The sequence below is a fragment of the Leptosomus discolor genome, chromosome 1 (genome assembly GCF_034619465.1).
Source record: "Leptosomus discolor isolate bLepDis1 chromosome 1, bLepDis1.hap2, whole genome shotgun sequence".
Classification (NCBI taxonomy): Eukaryota; Metazoa; Chordata; class Aves; order Leptosomiformes; family Leptosomidae; genus Leptosomus; species Leptosomus discolor.
This window is the reverse complement of record NC_141391.1, coordinates 127,776,047-127,792,296: the sequence shown is the minus strand read 5'-3', so window position 1 is coordinate 127,792,296 and position 16,250 is coordinate 127,776,047. Positions and strand designations below refer to the sequence as shown.

The 16,250-nt window shown below is 43.0% G+C and overlaps 1 protein-coding gene across 2 annotated transcripts in view; it reads left to right on the top strand.

The window, feature by feature from the left end:
- The window catches only part of LSAMP (limbic system associated membrane protein), a 317,646-nt gene that overhangs the window by 147,836 nt on the left and 153,560 nt on the right, over nucleotides 1–16,250 (top strand). The window lies entirely within an intron of this gene.

The window sequence follows — 16,250 nt, the reverse complement described above, 5'->3', positions numbered from 1 at the left end:
TCCTGGTGCTGAGGGGAAAGCATTTGTTTATAATGACACTTGTCAGAACATCGTGCTTGCCTCATCTCTTCCCAGATAGCCCTCTGGTTTCTTCGCCTCCTCCTTCCTCAGATTTCCTTTCTTTTTTCTGGTGTCAACAAGCTACTGTGCTGTGTTTTTTAGCCTTCCATTGTCAACTCTTTGCAAGGCTGGGGAATTAATTTTCTTGGGTGTTTTTCTGTGCTGGGTCATTGGTTTGCAGGGTGCACTGTTGCTAGGCGTGTGTGAAACCTGGCACCTGAGGTAGCTGCTTATGTTGCCCTCTCCTTTTTTAGCTACCTCCTCCTGTGTGTGTTACAGGGAACAGGAAACTTGGCGATCTGAACCAGTACTGTCCTATCTGCCTGCATTCATGGCATAACAGAGAATAAACACATTAAGGAGTTTACCGATTACTGGTAAGGGCATTATGGAGTTTACTTATTCCATCCTGTCCAGACCAGAATACCAAACAAGTGAGCTTACTCAGTTTTGTTTTGTTTTGCTTTTAATCTTCATGCCATTCTGTCTATCTGCCTATTTATCTAAAATGTTTATAGAGCAGCTTAGATAGATAGGTATGTATGAATGTGTTTGATACATATTACAGATATGTTCAGCTTCTACATTATCATTCAGGAAGGAGTTTGTTATTTCTCCTGATTTGTCTAGTAACTCAAAAGGCTGCAGATTTTATTTCCCCCAGCAAGTGTTTGAATCGCTCTGGATATAAATGCATGCATGAAGGCACTCTTCTTCTTGCTGGCAATCTGGAGGCTAACTAGCATACCGAGTGTTTATCTGCAAGGTGAAGTCCAGACGTATGGTCAGAGGTGATGCTTTACATGCGAGTGTAGTGAGACAGAAGGCTCCTGCTTTGTCTTCTTGCACAAAATCCTCCCCCAGCAGCATGAAGAGTGGCACGTGTCAGCAGGCAGAGCGGCTCTCCCGGCTTGGCTGAGTGTTTGCTGGAGTGTGCCTGGCGTGAAATGCACTCGCCAGCCCTGGAGGTGTACTCTGCCTCACTGCTCGCTATAGCGGTGCATAGCTAACCGGCTGTAGGTGGTTTATTGCTGGTGAAATCTCACAGCATACAATTTCCATTTACCTGTCAGGAAAAATATAGGTACAAATGAATTTTAAAGCCACGCACATGTATTATTAATTTTATTTTTGCCTATTAGATATGGGCCTAAGCAGTGAAATTGAGTTCTCTAGCTTCGCTTTCACCTAAATATGTGGGTGTCCAGCTCTGAACTACTGCCACCTTTCTGAGGATGAGAAAATGTAGGTTTTGGCACACCTAAACTCTGTATGCCTGTAAACAAGGTATCTGTGGATAATCTTTGTTCTAATGCCTGCCACAGATTTAGCAAAACACCCATTGCGATGTCATGCTTACTTTTAAAGCCGCAGGTCCTGTAATCCTGTAATTAGGTGAAACTCATAGCTTTGATTTTCCTAAAACTAAATTTCATCTGTTAAAAAAAAAAAAAAACGAAGCAAAATATAAACCCTTTACAATTTGGAAGAGTTAGACTCATCATTTTAAAACATGTTTTTATTAGTTTAAAATTAGTAAAAAGCACATTCATTTTAGATGATCTTAACTAATAAAACTAATTAATTAGAAAATAGTGTATGTTAGAAAATAATCCCTTTCCTCTCTGAGTATCGTTTTCTCATATTGATTATTATTATTCTCAGATTTGCAGGTTGTCTGCCTGAAAAATAGTCTGCTGCTAGTACAAATGAAAGGAGTTTGGGTATTGAGTCATGCTAAGCTTTTTAGTTTTATTTATTTAATGTAATTTATTTACTTCTTTTGTTTTCATGTTCATAAATTTAAAAACATCACCTACATGAAGCTCTGGGCATTCCAAACGTAAAAATAACTAAATAAAAGAAAATACAGTTCCTGAAAAATTAAATAACAGGGCAGTCAACTGATCTACGTGGTAATCTGGCAGGGGGATTTCTGGAATGATGGTCAGTGATTCCCCTCAAACAAGCCCCGGGAAACCAAAACAAGCCAGGAACAGAGACTCCTAGCTAGCTTTGTGCACACTGGCAATGCCTGGATTTGTCAGTGAATGATCCTGCAATGATAGCTGCTCATGCCCTGGAAGCAACAGGCTGCCTTAGGGCCGTGCCCAGGCTTCCTGTTCTGCTCAGTCATCGCTGTCACAGGTATTTCTGCTCCCAACTGTGCTCTATACCAAAGACAAGTCCTGAATCTCCCCTGGTTCAAGTCCCTCGTGTATAGCCACTGTGAAAACCCAGCCCCTATTACCCCTAGAAACAAATGGAATAGCTGTATCAGACTAACAAACAGGTAGGCAGATACTGGAGTGGTGCTGGAGCCCTTATAACTAGAGAAGACCACTTCCATGTCCACAATACCAGCTAAAATAGATGTGCTTTGGTGTATCTTAAGGATTCACTGGGTTTAGATCACTGCAGGATAATGGAGTTGCATTCTAGGAGCAGGTCCTTTCCTCCCTTGAGAAAATCAGCTTTCCCTGGGATGAGCTCTGCTTGGTAAACTTCTGGCCAGAGCCACAGGCATATATTGCAGAAAGAGGGACTTCTCCTCACTAATGTGTGTGCCCATGTCCTTCAGGATTCCCAAGGGAAGAGCCAATTCTGCCTTGTCAGCCAGCACCAGTCTCTGCATAGACAGCCTGCTTGGTCTGCTCTTTTCCTCTCTTAAGTCTGTATGTTCACTGATAGGATCACTCTCATCTGAGGTATATTGCAGAGGTCTAAAAGGGGGGTAATGAAACAACACTTAAGAAAAAAAATCACAACGAAGGACAGCTAAAAGTAGAAAAAGTCCTTTTCGTAAGTCTTTCCTCCTTTTCAAACTTTAAGCCAACTTTGCTGGTAGAAGTAGGCATTCCCTCCCAAAAGATTCGTTAATATAACTGTGGCCATCTCTTCTGTCTTTCTGACCCAGTTGGACAGCACTGCTTGCAGGGTGGGTTGAACTGGAGGCAGCTGTCTCTGCCCAGCTCATTTCCCACCAGATGCTGGTGCTGTGCTCCCTGCACTGGCGTGAGTGCATGAAGAGACTGCTCTGAACCACCACCTCACTCAAAGCATTTTGTGCTGCTTCAGTTTGGGTGTAACGGCTACTAGTGAATCTTTCTGTTTACTACCCCAGATATTTCTGTTGGTATCTGATCGGAGGAGCAAAGAGGTGGAAGGACCCACAAGACGTGGTCTGGTCCTTCCCCATGCAGTGAGACAAATTCAGCTATAGAGTGGATGTCCCTAACATGTCTTTTTTTGAAGACACCCTGTGCCTACATAGCCGGTGCACTCTCTTTGCACTTGGAAAGCTTTTATTACATGTGATCCAAAATTATTTTGCTACTAATTATTTCTCATCCTTCCAATATTCGTGGTGGTAATTTCCCCTCCTCTTCCTCAAAACAACCTTTTATCTGCTAAAAGCCCATTAATCCCTCTGTCTCAGACCTCTCAATTCTAGCTTAACAGGCTCACTACTTCTCACAGGTCATATTTTCCAACCCTTATGTCAGATGTATTTCACTACTGTTTGATTTGTCTACATGTTTCCTTAAGTGTACTGTCCAAACCTAAAGCAAGAGTTCCATTTTAGGACTCAGTTGTGCAGATAAAAATACCAGCCATGTTTTGCCTACCTAACTCCAAAACGAGATGAGATTTACCTTTTTTTTATGAGAGCGACTCATTGCTTTTGCTTACTCAGTCTCTCTGCTGCTTTCTAACTCTGTTACTGGTCTGCAGCACAGTCTGCAGCTCATTGCCCACTTCAGTATTTGAGCATTAATTGTTTCCCCCCTGCTTCCTGAGCGTAATGCCTTGTGCTCGCTGTCGTTGGATGCTGTCTGGTTGGTTTCTCCATGGAGACCACTTCTTCAGTTTACTTCTGATCCTGGTCTCCAAAGCACTTGCAACTGCCCCCAACTTGGTGTCATCAATAAAAGTCAGGTGCCTTCTTTCTGTTCCATCATGAAGGTGTTAATTAAAGTATTGAAGAGATCAGGGCACAAAAGCGGACTGTGGTAGCAACCCACTAAAACCTCCATCCCTGGTGGATAGCGATCTGTTGATTGCAGCTCTTTGAAGCATCCTGATGATGATTTAACATCCACCATATTCTCTTAGCTTGTTCAAGAGACTGTTGGGCCTTCTGAAGTCAAGATATATCACATCATCACACATACTGCTCCCACATTATCTGCTGTGCCAGATATCCTATAAAAAAAAAGGGAATGAGGCTGGGGTGACATGATATGTGCTTGCCAAAAGTACATTGCTTATTTTTTCCTTTACTGTATTATTATCCTCTAGGTGCTTATAAATGGGATGTTTAATCGTTCGTTCCAGTATGTTGAGTGACTTGTTCCAGGAGAATGAGTTGTAACAGGGATGCGGTGGCTGCCCCTTTCCCAGCATTACCTTGGGTTCTTGTTCTTTTAGGGCTATATTCTCTAGCCCTTCTCCGGCATTAAATATCAGTGGAGAAATCCCTGTAGTCCTTACTTGTCTCATCAGGGTCACAGGCACAAAGGCACAGAGATCTTAGCAGGCATGGGGTTTAAAACTTTCTTCAATAAAGACTTAGGCCTGTCCTAGTCAGGCTAAAGGAATAATTCTTTCAACTAGGAGCAAGCAGATGGTTGTTCTATTTACTGTCCAGTGTCTTTACAGCAAGGCATCTTTGTGAGAGGAGATGGTTGGAAACTTCTCAGTGAAACTAAAACATTTCACTCATTTTGCCTTACATTAAAATTTAATCAGGAAGGTTTTAGAAATCTGAGGTGCTTTTTCTGGTCAAAATTGGGAAGAGAAAAAGGTATAGCATTAGCACAACTTATCTAAAAGTTAGAGCTTTCAGCTGAGGTATGGAGAACTCATGTTCACATTTTTGCAGAGTCTGGACTCCTGCAGGCTCACAAACATTTCTTGCGATTCCCAGTTATTGACTGTTCAGAGAATGTGGGCTGTCCCTTGTTTTAATGTTTATTTCATGAAAAAAAATCAAAAGGGCTTTCTCATTTTGGCAAAATAAAAACAGGTTTGGAAATATCAGCAGCAAATTTTCACAAAGAGGAATTCTTGTTTACTGCCCTAATCACAAACTCAAAAGTCAAATGTATAGCAGCTAAAGGCCAAATCGTACAGTTTTCTTTCAAACTGATGGCTATTAGTGTGTGAAAAGAACCACAGGGTGTAGCCTTTCACCATTATGCATTGCCTTTGTAGAGCTCCTTGCTCTCAAATATTCAGACTGACCATTCATTGTTTCAAAGTGTTATAAAGATGTATTTGTTGTTGCTGGGATTTAACCATAAAAAATGTATTAACTCTATACAGTAGATTAGCTGTGCCCCATCTCAGTCCACTCCCCTGAAATTAAAGGACTTTGTGTGGGTGACTGGTAAAGCACTGCAAAGAGAGATCCCAGAAAGGCAGCTGAAGCCAGCCTGGCTTCCCCTGTGTAAGCACTGCTCTGCCAGCAAGCCCCCTCAGTAAGAGCTGGGTCTAGGGCTGAGGAGGGAGTGTGTTGACCACCATCTGCTCAGCCCGTGCCCTCATTGCTGAGGACAGCGATAGGGAAGGATTATGCTTTAGACTTTTGAAACTGTGAGCAGGGTTTCTGAGCAGAACTGGGGCAAGGCACATAAGTGTGTTTTATAGGAACCTGGAGTCAGATACCAGGTGGAGGTAACCTCTGCTAGTCACCAGCCTGAGCTAGTGAGCCAGAGTGGGGTTCATCTGACCAAATGTAGATGTTACCACTGGAGTGGGTCACCTTGGACTCCCTTTGTCATTAGCAAGGAGAAGCAAGCTCTTACCAGACACAGTCCAGCTCATCCTAAAGTAACCATCCAAAATTCATCAGATGAATTGACCAGTGGAAATGTCAGTGTCCCTCCACTGGCTGTAGAGGGGAGCCCAGGGAGCAGTCTGTATTGATGCCATGCATCCTTTTAGTCTTTCCAGACCCCTTTCTGTCATTCTCCAATGGAATTTATTCCCTACCAGAATATGGGGTTGATGGCTGTCAGTGCTTGCAGTGGGTCACTGAGAGGCCAGCACCAGGCTGGTTTTGAGCTCAGCAGAGCTGTGGTGGGAGCCTGCCTGCCTCCCAGGATACCTAGCCTTCCCACCCCTTCAGCCAATGCTGGAAGCAGAGCAGATTGTAGAGAGCTGAAGCTATTTTTCCTTTGCTAGCCAGATAATAAGGGTGTTGGAGTCAGATGCTGTTCTCCGAGAGATGTTTGCTTCCCCGCTTTGTGGGCGCAGAGCCCAGAATTCAGAGGGATCTTTCTAAGTGCTAACACTGTAGCATTTTCAATTCTAGGGAGTCTGCAGTAGGTAAGAATGAGCACAGACCACTTTGTCTTTTTCAGGACATAGCCCCAGTGGGAAAACGACAGCAAATTTGGCATGCTGTTGCAAAGAATAATGAGATAACATGGGAGTATGAATTTTCTGTGAGGAAGAACAAAGATCATTTTACTGGGAGCGGTGGGGGAGAAGAAGAAAAGATGGAGGGAGGAGATAAATTCAGATTGCTAGGGGGACTGGGAGAGACAGGACCAGTGTGCTCAGAAGGAAGTGGCAGCACATCACTTTGGTGGGGAAAATAAGCTGAAAGAGCACGGAATCAACCTGGGGAACGGAAGCACAGTAGATCTTGCTGCCCCTCTTCTGCTGTTACCATGGACCGTAATTCCCTACCAGCAAAATAATTCCAGAATTTCAGGCACACAGTAGTATTGGTGGCAATCTTTCTAGGAGTTTTCTGTGTTGGTTTGTTTTGCCCAAACTCATAAATTACAGGAAACTGCACCTGGTGTTCCATAGGTTACCAAGGAACTTCCTGCTGCTCCCCATCTAGTATTTTTATGGCCTCCCCATAGTGTCCTGATGCCCCTTAACTTCTGTTTTCCTATCTCCAGGCATGGCTGGAATGTTGCTATGCAGCATAGGGTTTGGCTGTGTTACATAAGTTGGATCTCAGCACTTCTTAGTGCATAAATCAGAAGGTTTTTCTGGAAATATTTTGGTGTTTGCTTTGCAGGTGCAGGCAGCAGACAAAAACAGAATACTTCAAAAAATGCTTACTCATTTTGGAGAAAGAAGTATTGCATAAAATACATGGAATGCTTTCCTATGGCTGGGAGGAAGAATCTTGATATGATAATCCAACTCCTTAGTGATATAAATCAGCTTAGCTTGAGTGGTCTCTTTAGAGTGGTATCAGCTGATTTTGTGTGATTTTGTCTGATCAGCTGATTCTAGATTCAGAGGAGTGCTGTGAAAGATTTTGACTTGGTATTTCTTGGTCTGATTGTCTCAGTCTACTGCTCTAAGTCTTAGCCTGCACTGTAAGACAGTGGAGTAGGGACAATATTTTGCTCTCAACTCCAAACACACCAAGAACTTAGTCCCACCACCAAGTCTGCTAACCCTTGAGAGAGTGCAAATAACCACTAATTGTAAAGCCAAGCGTGTTTGTGCTCCCAGTGCTGAAAAAGCAGTGGCCATGGTAGTACAACAGAGTTGCCTTGACCTGTGGCAAGCCTTGAAATTTGACCCAGTTCGCCCACAACAGGCATAGCCCTTTGGACATCCTAAGTCATATTCCTGTTGCTTGCTCCCTCCATGATGGCCAGCGTCTTGTCAGCAGTGAGTGAACAATTTTTTTGCCACATCCTCTTGAGCTCTCTGTGCAGAAAAAGAAGTGCTAGTACAACTAGGAATAAATATCCTATTCATTTTATGTAACAGGCCTGTAACTGCTTAGTAGCTTGAAAATGAGCAAAAATGTGTTGTAAAAAAATTCTGAAAAAGATCTGATCTGAAGCTTTGGGTTTCTAACCCAAAATAATGAGAAAAGATATGTAGCTAGTCTCCACTAGAAACATTAGGATCAGCTTGTCCTTTTACTTGCAGTATGGATGAAAGCTGAGGTTAATCATGCTCCACATTTCTCTGTCTCAGATCAACCTTTTCTGTAGCTTTACTGTCCATTTTATTTTCTTTCTTTCATTTGAAAGAAATACTGCGAGATTGAGGTTAGCCAGATTTGCGGTTCACTCAGTTGAGCTTTTCATTATATCCAGACCCTAGAGATACTGGGAGTAGCTTGGCTTCCTAAGGAAACAAAGTGTGTGTGGGTTTATTTGTATGGTTATGCTGTTTGCCTGCCCTTCTGCTTGACAGTCCTCTGCTCAGCTCACTCCAGCGCCCCTCATACCTGCCGTGACTTTGCCCCAACAAGAGCTCCTGCCCCTCAAATTCTCACCAGTGGACCCCTGTCTCCTCCTGCATCTCTTACCAATGGGATGCATAAAAGGCTGTATGGTTGTGGGTTGTTTTGGAGCCACGCACATGCCACCTTGACTAAAACTGGTTAAGAGCTTTGAAGGTTTTCTGAGGTTTGAGGCATCAGGACCTAGGACACATAGCTACGGTAAACCAAGCCTTGCTAATTCCAGCGTTCATGGAACAGTGTGTTCCTTTTGTCTGTTTTTCTTATTTCACTGGTGCCAGTGGAGTCAATACTGCAAATCTGCCATGCTCAAAACTCCATATGGGATGAAATTCCAGATTCCTGGGGTCCACCAGCTCATGTTCGGTATTTTTGGCTGCTGTCTTACTGTCTACAGTTATCATAGCTGTGTGTTAGTGGATGAGAACCTGGATCAAAATCGTGATTCCACTGAAATTAAAGGGAATTTTGCTTCATTGGAGCCAAGATTTCATCTGAAATTGGAATTGGCTAGAAACAGATTGTAAAATAAACCAAAAACATCAGGACTTGTAGAAAGAAGCAAATTTATTTCCTACCTACTTTAAAAGCTTTCCGCTTTACTATTGAATATAAATTAATTACAGAAAGAAATAAATTGGCATTTTAGGAAAGGGAACAAGGAGATAGTATTTCTAAAATGAGACTGTCCTTTTAAAAGTGACTTGAGGATTTGAAGAGTGGGGAAAGACAGGTAGGCATGGGCTCTGTGCTGTGCCTTCCTACCACATCCTTGTGTCTGCATGATGCATATTGATCCCAGCCGACCTGCAGTAACTGTGTGCTTCTACCATTTGTCTCTATCCAGTTTCTGGCCCTCATCACTCCTGAATGGATGCATAGTCTGTCTTTTTGGTGGTATGCATGCTATGCCCTGTAGGGTAAGCCTCCAGCTGCTTTCCACAAAACCAACAAATGATAAATTGTATTAAGTAATAGGTTTTCAGGGTTTGGATTTTGATGGCTTTTTCAGAGCTTCAGCTCTTCTTTTTATCTTTAGAAACACTGGAATTGCTACCCTAGTAGCAGCTCCTTACTCACCAGAAAGTGAAGAAACATTCTGAGAAAGTAATGACTTAATATCACATTTCCTCTATAGCTGCTAAAATGTCAGTAGTCGGTTGCTTGGGAAAAAACCCTCCAAAATAACAGAATAGAAGCTTAGTTTAATAAGCCTGAGATGTGATAGTTAAGGGGAAAAAATAACTTGCCAAATGTGCACACAACAAAATAGACAAAAAAGAAACAGATACTTAGACATATGGCTTCCATTTATGGAGTATTCAGACAGGGAGCACTTTCTCAAAACGCAACCACAGCTTTTGAAAATGTCTTTTAAAAAACAAATATTAGGTTAAAAATTGTTAATCTCCAACAGAAAACAGGAGAAAGGTTGCTCCTGGGAAGGAAACAAAGGTTGGCATGGGCAGTCTGAGGGAGCAGGAGCACGTGGCCACTCTCGTCAGCAGCACTGGGTCTTTGCCAGTGGGCAGACCTGTGGTAGGAGGAACCAAGCCCTGCTTGAGAAGTCATAGTGGTGTGTGCAAGTCTGAGAATAGGATCAAAAGATTGGTTGTTTCTCAAAGACACATTGGGAGTACCGTCATTTGTCTGCCTGCCTTTTGCTGAAGGACCCTTTGGAGATCCCCAAATGGGGGTTGCATGCTTTGTCAGTTCTGATATCAAAAGGCTGAGGCTGCTGAGGCCTGGGCAGTTCTACTTTTAAAATTCCATCCTTCTTCATCAGATTTTCCTTACATCATCTGTTTGATGTCATGATCTTATACTTCTCTGGTTTTCCAGAGAATCTTCTAGGAGCATCTTAATTTACTATGTGGACACATACAGAAATAAGGAACAGTTCTTAAAAAAGCAAACTTTTGGGGCTCCTCAAACAGAAAAGTAGACTACAACTACATTTTTTCCATGAAAGTTACCTTTAAAAAAAATCTGTGGAGGAAAAAAAATTGATAACTAGGGAGGTCCTCTTTTAATGAAATGAGAATTGGATTTTGGTGATAAGTTTTAATTTAGGGCAAATAATTTAATTGGAATGACTCATTAATTTTGGGGTGCGTAAATTGGGCCTCTGGCAGCCTATTATCTTCTTTATTCCTTTCTAATTCTTCTGTATCAGCAATGTAAGAAAAGCCTTTTGCCTTTAGTAAGGTAAGGAGACACTCCCTTTGAATGTGTGGGGAGGGGACTCTCATGGTGCAGTGACTTTAACGTAACGGCACCTCAGCTTTGGGTGCCCTCAGCTTATGAACCACTCAGGCTGCAAGACCAGTGAGTTTGTTTTCACATCATCCTGTCATACGGATACTCAGCTATGAACACGGTATGGGTGATGTGGTGGGCCTGGGGCATCTGGCCATGGTTGGCTTGGGCATAAGAGAGGTTAGTAGTGCTTTCCCTGGAAGGACAGTGATGAGCTGGCTGCTGGATGCATTGACAGAATTGGCTGCAAGGAAACCAGAACTGTGTCACCAGAAGAAGTTATATCTTAGGACTAGAGTACTGTAAATGGTACTCTGAATTGGTAAGTGGGACATCTACTCATGTTCTGTTAACTGGGAGGTTCAGTTCTCAGCTTTGGTATATCCATTAATGTGTTAAGTGCAGACAGGCAAAGTGAAACACACAGAGTAAAGAGCCTTTCGAAGGGAGAGAAGCCAAGAAGCAAGATCCTAAACCTGAATTCCATATGGCCCTCACGCAGGTGCCGCAGCAGCAGCTGTAGTCTGGAGAGTCTCTTCAAAATGATTGTCCCCTTGTTAGACTGATGGGAATGTGACTTTTGGTTATGTTCCTGTTTTGAATGCAAAAAAAAAAAAAAAAAAATCTTTGCAAAGAAGTAGGATAAATCTCCCCAAATAACCACAGAACAGACTTTGCAAGGTAAAAGCCTTATGACCTTGACTATTCAAATCCAACTATGATCTTGGGGATTATGAATGCATAGAGCTCCCAATTCACGATTTAACCTTAAAGATTAATCCACTTGTTGACCTACATGAAAGAGGTTAAGAACAAAAGTTCATAGGGAGACCACCCCTCATTAACCTGTTCGAGGGGAGTGTTAGCAGGGTGGTAGTGACTGCTTCTCCTATTCTGTTTTTAACTATTGTGAATAAGTTTCACGTAATTCATGGCATGACTGTGTTCCATATGTTCCAGGAGCGTATTTACAGCTGTGCAAAGCCTGTGGACCATCTTTGCCATTGAGGCTGACACTTTGGTGCCTATAGTTCGTCTGTGGATAGTATGAGAGAAACCCCTGGACTCCAGGCCAGGTGGCATGGATTGGCTTGTGTTCATGCTACTTGATGGTGCTGCCTTTTGAAATGGATAGATCATGTCCACACCGCTTTGGGCACTGGTGGGGGGCCTGGTCTTCTCCATGCTCCTTGTGGTGCTCCTGTGGCCCTGAGACACACTTCTGTTTTGGTTGGTTGGTTTGTTATGTTTTCTGGTTAAAAGTGCCTGAAATAATGAGAAGGCTGGGACACAGTCTGGCAGACTGGTGTTTTTATAACCTGATGCCAAGAGTGTGTGTTACATGGCACAAAACGCATGGAGGAATTTAAAGGCCCCCGGCCTGTGGAGTTGGTGTTGGAGGACTTTCGCAGGTTGAGGAAGCTGAACTTGGCATTGTCTGCATGTCTGGAGTGGGCTCTCCATGACAGCTGTACCGGCTCCTGCTCTGAGAAGGAATGCACTAGCTCATTCCAGGAAAGAGCCTGGGAGTGATCTCATGATTGTGTGCGCTGCTGTCCAGAGGACTGGAGCAAAACTAAGAGACTGTGGTTTGCTCTCTGGAGCAGAAGAGAACAAACCACATTGACACGCTAGACATAGGCACCCAAGGTCATGAAACGTTCACCTCATTTTAAGAAATTCAGGATGCATACATGGTTCTGCTAGATAAATTGCACGTGTGTCCTATCAGAGGCAGGACTAAAATCCAAGCCCAGAGATATACATCTCTGTCACTTAGTCTTTTAAGTGTAGCTCTCTTACAGTGTTGCATCTCTTGTCTGTATGGACACTTAGTCATGCAAACAGAAGTGGTATACTACAGGTGAGATTCATCACACTTAATCTTAGACATCTAAGTGTTAGTAGCACAAATCTAAGCTAGTCATCTGGCCCTCATCTGTAGTCTGTTGGGAGAAGTTGGCATCTTACTCTTTCTGCTGTCTGCCTCAAGATAATGTGATAGATCATCCTCCGGAAGTCCCTGTTTCTCTGTTTGGACTACACGAGGAGTGTGAATGACTAACTTAGATTTACACAGGAAACTTTTTGATGTCTGAAAATTGGTGACATGAATCAACCTTGTACGTCTATGCAAGAAAGATGAAATTGTGTAAGATACTACTTCTAGAGACTCTGGCATTACCCACAATCTAATACTGTCTCCTTGGCAGCACTGACTGGTCTTGACTCTTCTTCTTGCCATGACCTGGACCATGTGACTTTAAATAGTATAACAATATTTTTTCTTTTAGTCTGTAATCTGTTCTACACTGGATAGTGCTTTCAGTTATAATCCCTGATATACCTGTCCTTGTAATGGGCAGCTGCATTACCCTCCAAATCTCTTGCTTTAAGCCTGATATAAATTCTTACAGGCTCTCCCAGTGGAAGGTTGCCATGTCTTTGTCTGGATACTCTTGCCTGCCGTTTCCCACTGAGTCAGAGGGTAACATTCCTCTGAAAAGATTCCTGCACTTCCTGCTCCCAGAGCCACCAGCCCAGCAAAACCCTGAGGCACAGGCTAAATTTTTCGCTAGATAAGTAATGCTGTTCTAGCCCAAACTATTCTAGAGTACTCCATTTTTTCTCTTGGATTTTGTGCTGCCCCTGTCTGTCTTGTCCTTGAACTCCTTTGAAAAATCACCAGTGTTAGACCCAAGTGCTGCTTCCTCTCTTGTTTCTTCTCCCTGAAGGGAGAACTATCTAAGATTTCAAAGAGAAACTCCAGATATTTAGTCAGTTCCATCTGCCGTTCTCAGGAGCTGCAGTGACTGTTGCATATCAGTGCTGGGTGCTGCCAAGCTTCCTTCCATCTCTGGTGCTGCGAAATACATTATTCCCTATTGCTTTCAGTGTTACCCACTTCTTCTTGGGGTTCAAGAGCACACTGCTGTCCCTGCCACCCTTAAAACGAAAACAAAACCAAAAACCTCATGAAAACCCTCTACATCTCTGTTTTTCTAATCCTATTGGTTTTGTGGGCACGTCTCTGCCAGCAATTGCAGAAACTCTGGAGTCTGCACCTGAACAGCAGAAACTCTCCTCTTTTTGGCTCCCAGATCAAATCAAATTGCTGTTTATTTCATTGCCCTGATAAATTTTTTATTAACTGTGTTAGAAGTCTGTGAGGAAGAGAGAGGGGGAAGAGAAAGAAAAAAGCTGTTCAGGAATGTAGACTGGGCAAAGTGCCTACGAATAATGGGGTAGCAGTGACCAGCGGGTATTTGAAAATTCACCAGTGCCAACTGCCAGGAGGTTTTTGCTGCCTGTGACAGCTGGTCATCGTTATTGGACGACTGCTTCTGTGTACATCTTAGATCTGTGTCTTTGTATGTCTCTTATCAGGTCACTCTGTTTCTGTTTTGCAGGGACATACTGAAGCAATTAGGGCATGTTGAATGATTGCAGGGTTGAGTGAACAGTGTTGGGTAATATACAAACCCCACAATTTCTCTCTACTCTAGCCCTAATTCCCCTATCTCAGGATGAGCTTAAACCACAGTCCCAGAGATAGGCCTCCGTCAGCGTTGTATGAATTTGAATTGCAGCTTTGCAGCTCTACCCAGCCACTTGGTTATTTCTTATTCATCGCTGCTACAGGGCACTTGGCCTGTAGTTGCAGCCCATTCTGAGTGATAGCCCTCTTTAGGGAAGCAAATCCCACCTTTTGATGCACCATATATGTTGCCAATGAAATAGTGAACACCTAATCTTGACGAAAGGTGGCATACTCAGATGGTTTCTACTGCACAGTAGCTGCTAATGAGGGCAAACTGAGACTACTGACTGTGCCACCCAACCTGAGGGAAAGAATCTATAAGAGTAAATGTCTTGTATGTATCTGCCAGAAGCCCATCTAAGAGGCATCATGTCTCCTTGGGAATGCAGTATATCCAACAGATAGGCCAAAGCAGAACAACTGATGTTGAGAAGGATCTCAGAACAGACGAGTTAAATGCAATGCAGGCACATTCAGGTGGGAGGGAAGTGGTGATAGTGTTCATCTGTCTTCAGAGAAGTCAAGGGTGATAAAAGCCTTGTATCCATTATAATTGAAATTTTTATATCTGGAGCTCTCTACAAGGGGCAATTGCTTGGCTACACATAAGCTTTAGGTGTGTGAAGACTTCTTTAGGATCTAGAAGGGGACTCGGAGGCAAAATGCACCCATGGTGCATGACATGAAGGGAACACATGAAATAGGAAATTGTTGTGGATGCCAATCCTCCCATTTTTTTGTAGTTTCTGTTCCTTCTTGGTCTGGTACACTCAGCTATTGGCTTGTTCTGGAAGGGAAAGCTCAGACCACTAATGGAAAGAGCTGTCCTGAGCTTTTAGGAGATGTACAGTCATACCTTCTCAGGAGCTTTCCAATCCAGTACTATATTGCTAACAGCAGACTGATCTGATTTTTTAGAAAGGTGTAACTGGGGCACACTCAACACCGTGCAGGGAGAGAAGGAATGTAGGGTTTTTTTGATGAATAGCTTTTTATTTTCATGGCAGCCTCAGAAGCCTTGAATAGGAATAAATTGTGATTCTTGGGATGGATCTGCCATTCAGTTGGAGAGGAGGCTGAAGTGGATCTTGAGGAACGTAGTTCAGCCAGGGATGTTGAGCTTGGGAAATAAAGAGGATAGTGAGTCCTCCAGACTAAAGCTCTTGGGGACACAGCACTCAGCAGGGAAATACAGTAACAGCATTGTTTACTTTCTGTAAGTATGAACAGGTATCCATGCTGTGAACATTTTTACTTTTTTTGCTTCCATATCTTTGTGATAAAATATAGTAAAAACTACCATACCGAAACCCAAGTACAGAGGTATTCCAAACTGTGTCCCCATAAGTCATTGTGAGGCAGCCTATGAACCTCATGAGGCACTAGCTAGCAGAGGGAGGGGAAACTCTTTAATTGGATCCAGAGTGTTGTAAATCAGTGGGAAAATGCTTGTCATAATGACTGGTATTTTAGTTTATCATCAATTAAAGTTGCTTTTTACAGGGTCTCAAAGTATGCCACAGTTCAGGTTCTTCAGTGAATTTGTTCATGTGAGGACCAATCACCAAGTTGCCTGCCATGGTAGAGCAGGTATTCTTGTCACACATCAGTTTTCTTCTCCTTCTCTTTGCTGCTAGTGAGTTCTTGCCATCCTCATCATGTCTTCATTTCACTTGTTCACAGTGACACAAAATGTCTCCTGCCTGAGGTCAATCTCCCTGTGATAAAAGTCTCCTATAGAATTAGTCAGGCTGGAAGACAGGCAGATATCAAAAACCTAAGCCTTCGGAAAATGGTGGCAGGCTGTCAGTTCCCATTAGCTAATGCTACCTGGGCATCCTGCTGACTCTTCACCATTGTACGTGAGAGAGATGAGTTTTAATGAGCAGCAGAGGGAGTGGAGATAGGAAAAAAAAAGAAAGTAGTTTAGACTAGAAGTGATACTTTTGGTAGTGGATGACATACATAGATGTGTGCATGCATGTGACCATGGTAGTGTACAGAATTATTGAAATGAAGTGACTAATAACCATATGGCTTGCCACGCCTCTCCAGGAACTTTGTCACATGAGCGATTGCATCCTGATCCTTCTTTCTTCATTGGCTTCCTCCTGTCTGTTCTCCAGCGACATTGATCAATACAAGTACAATTGT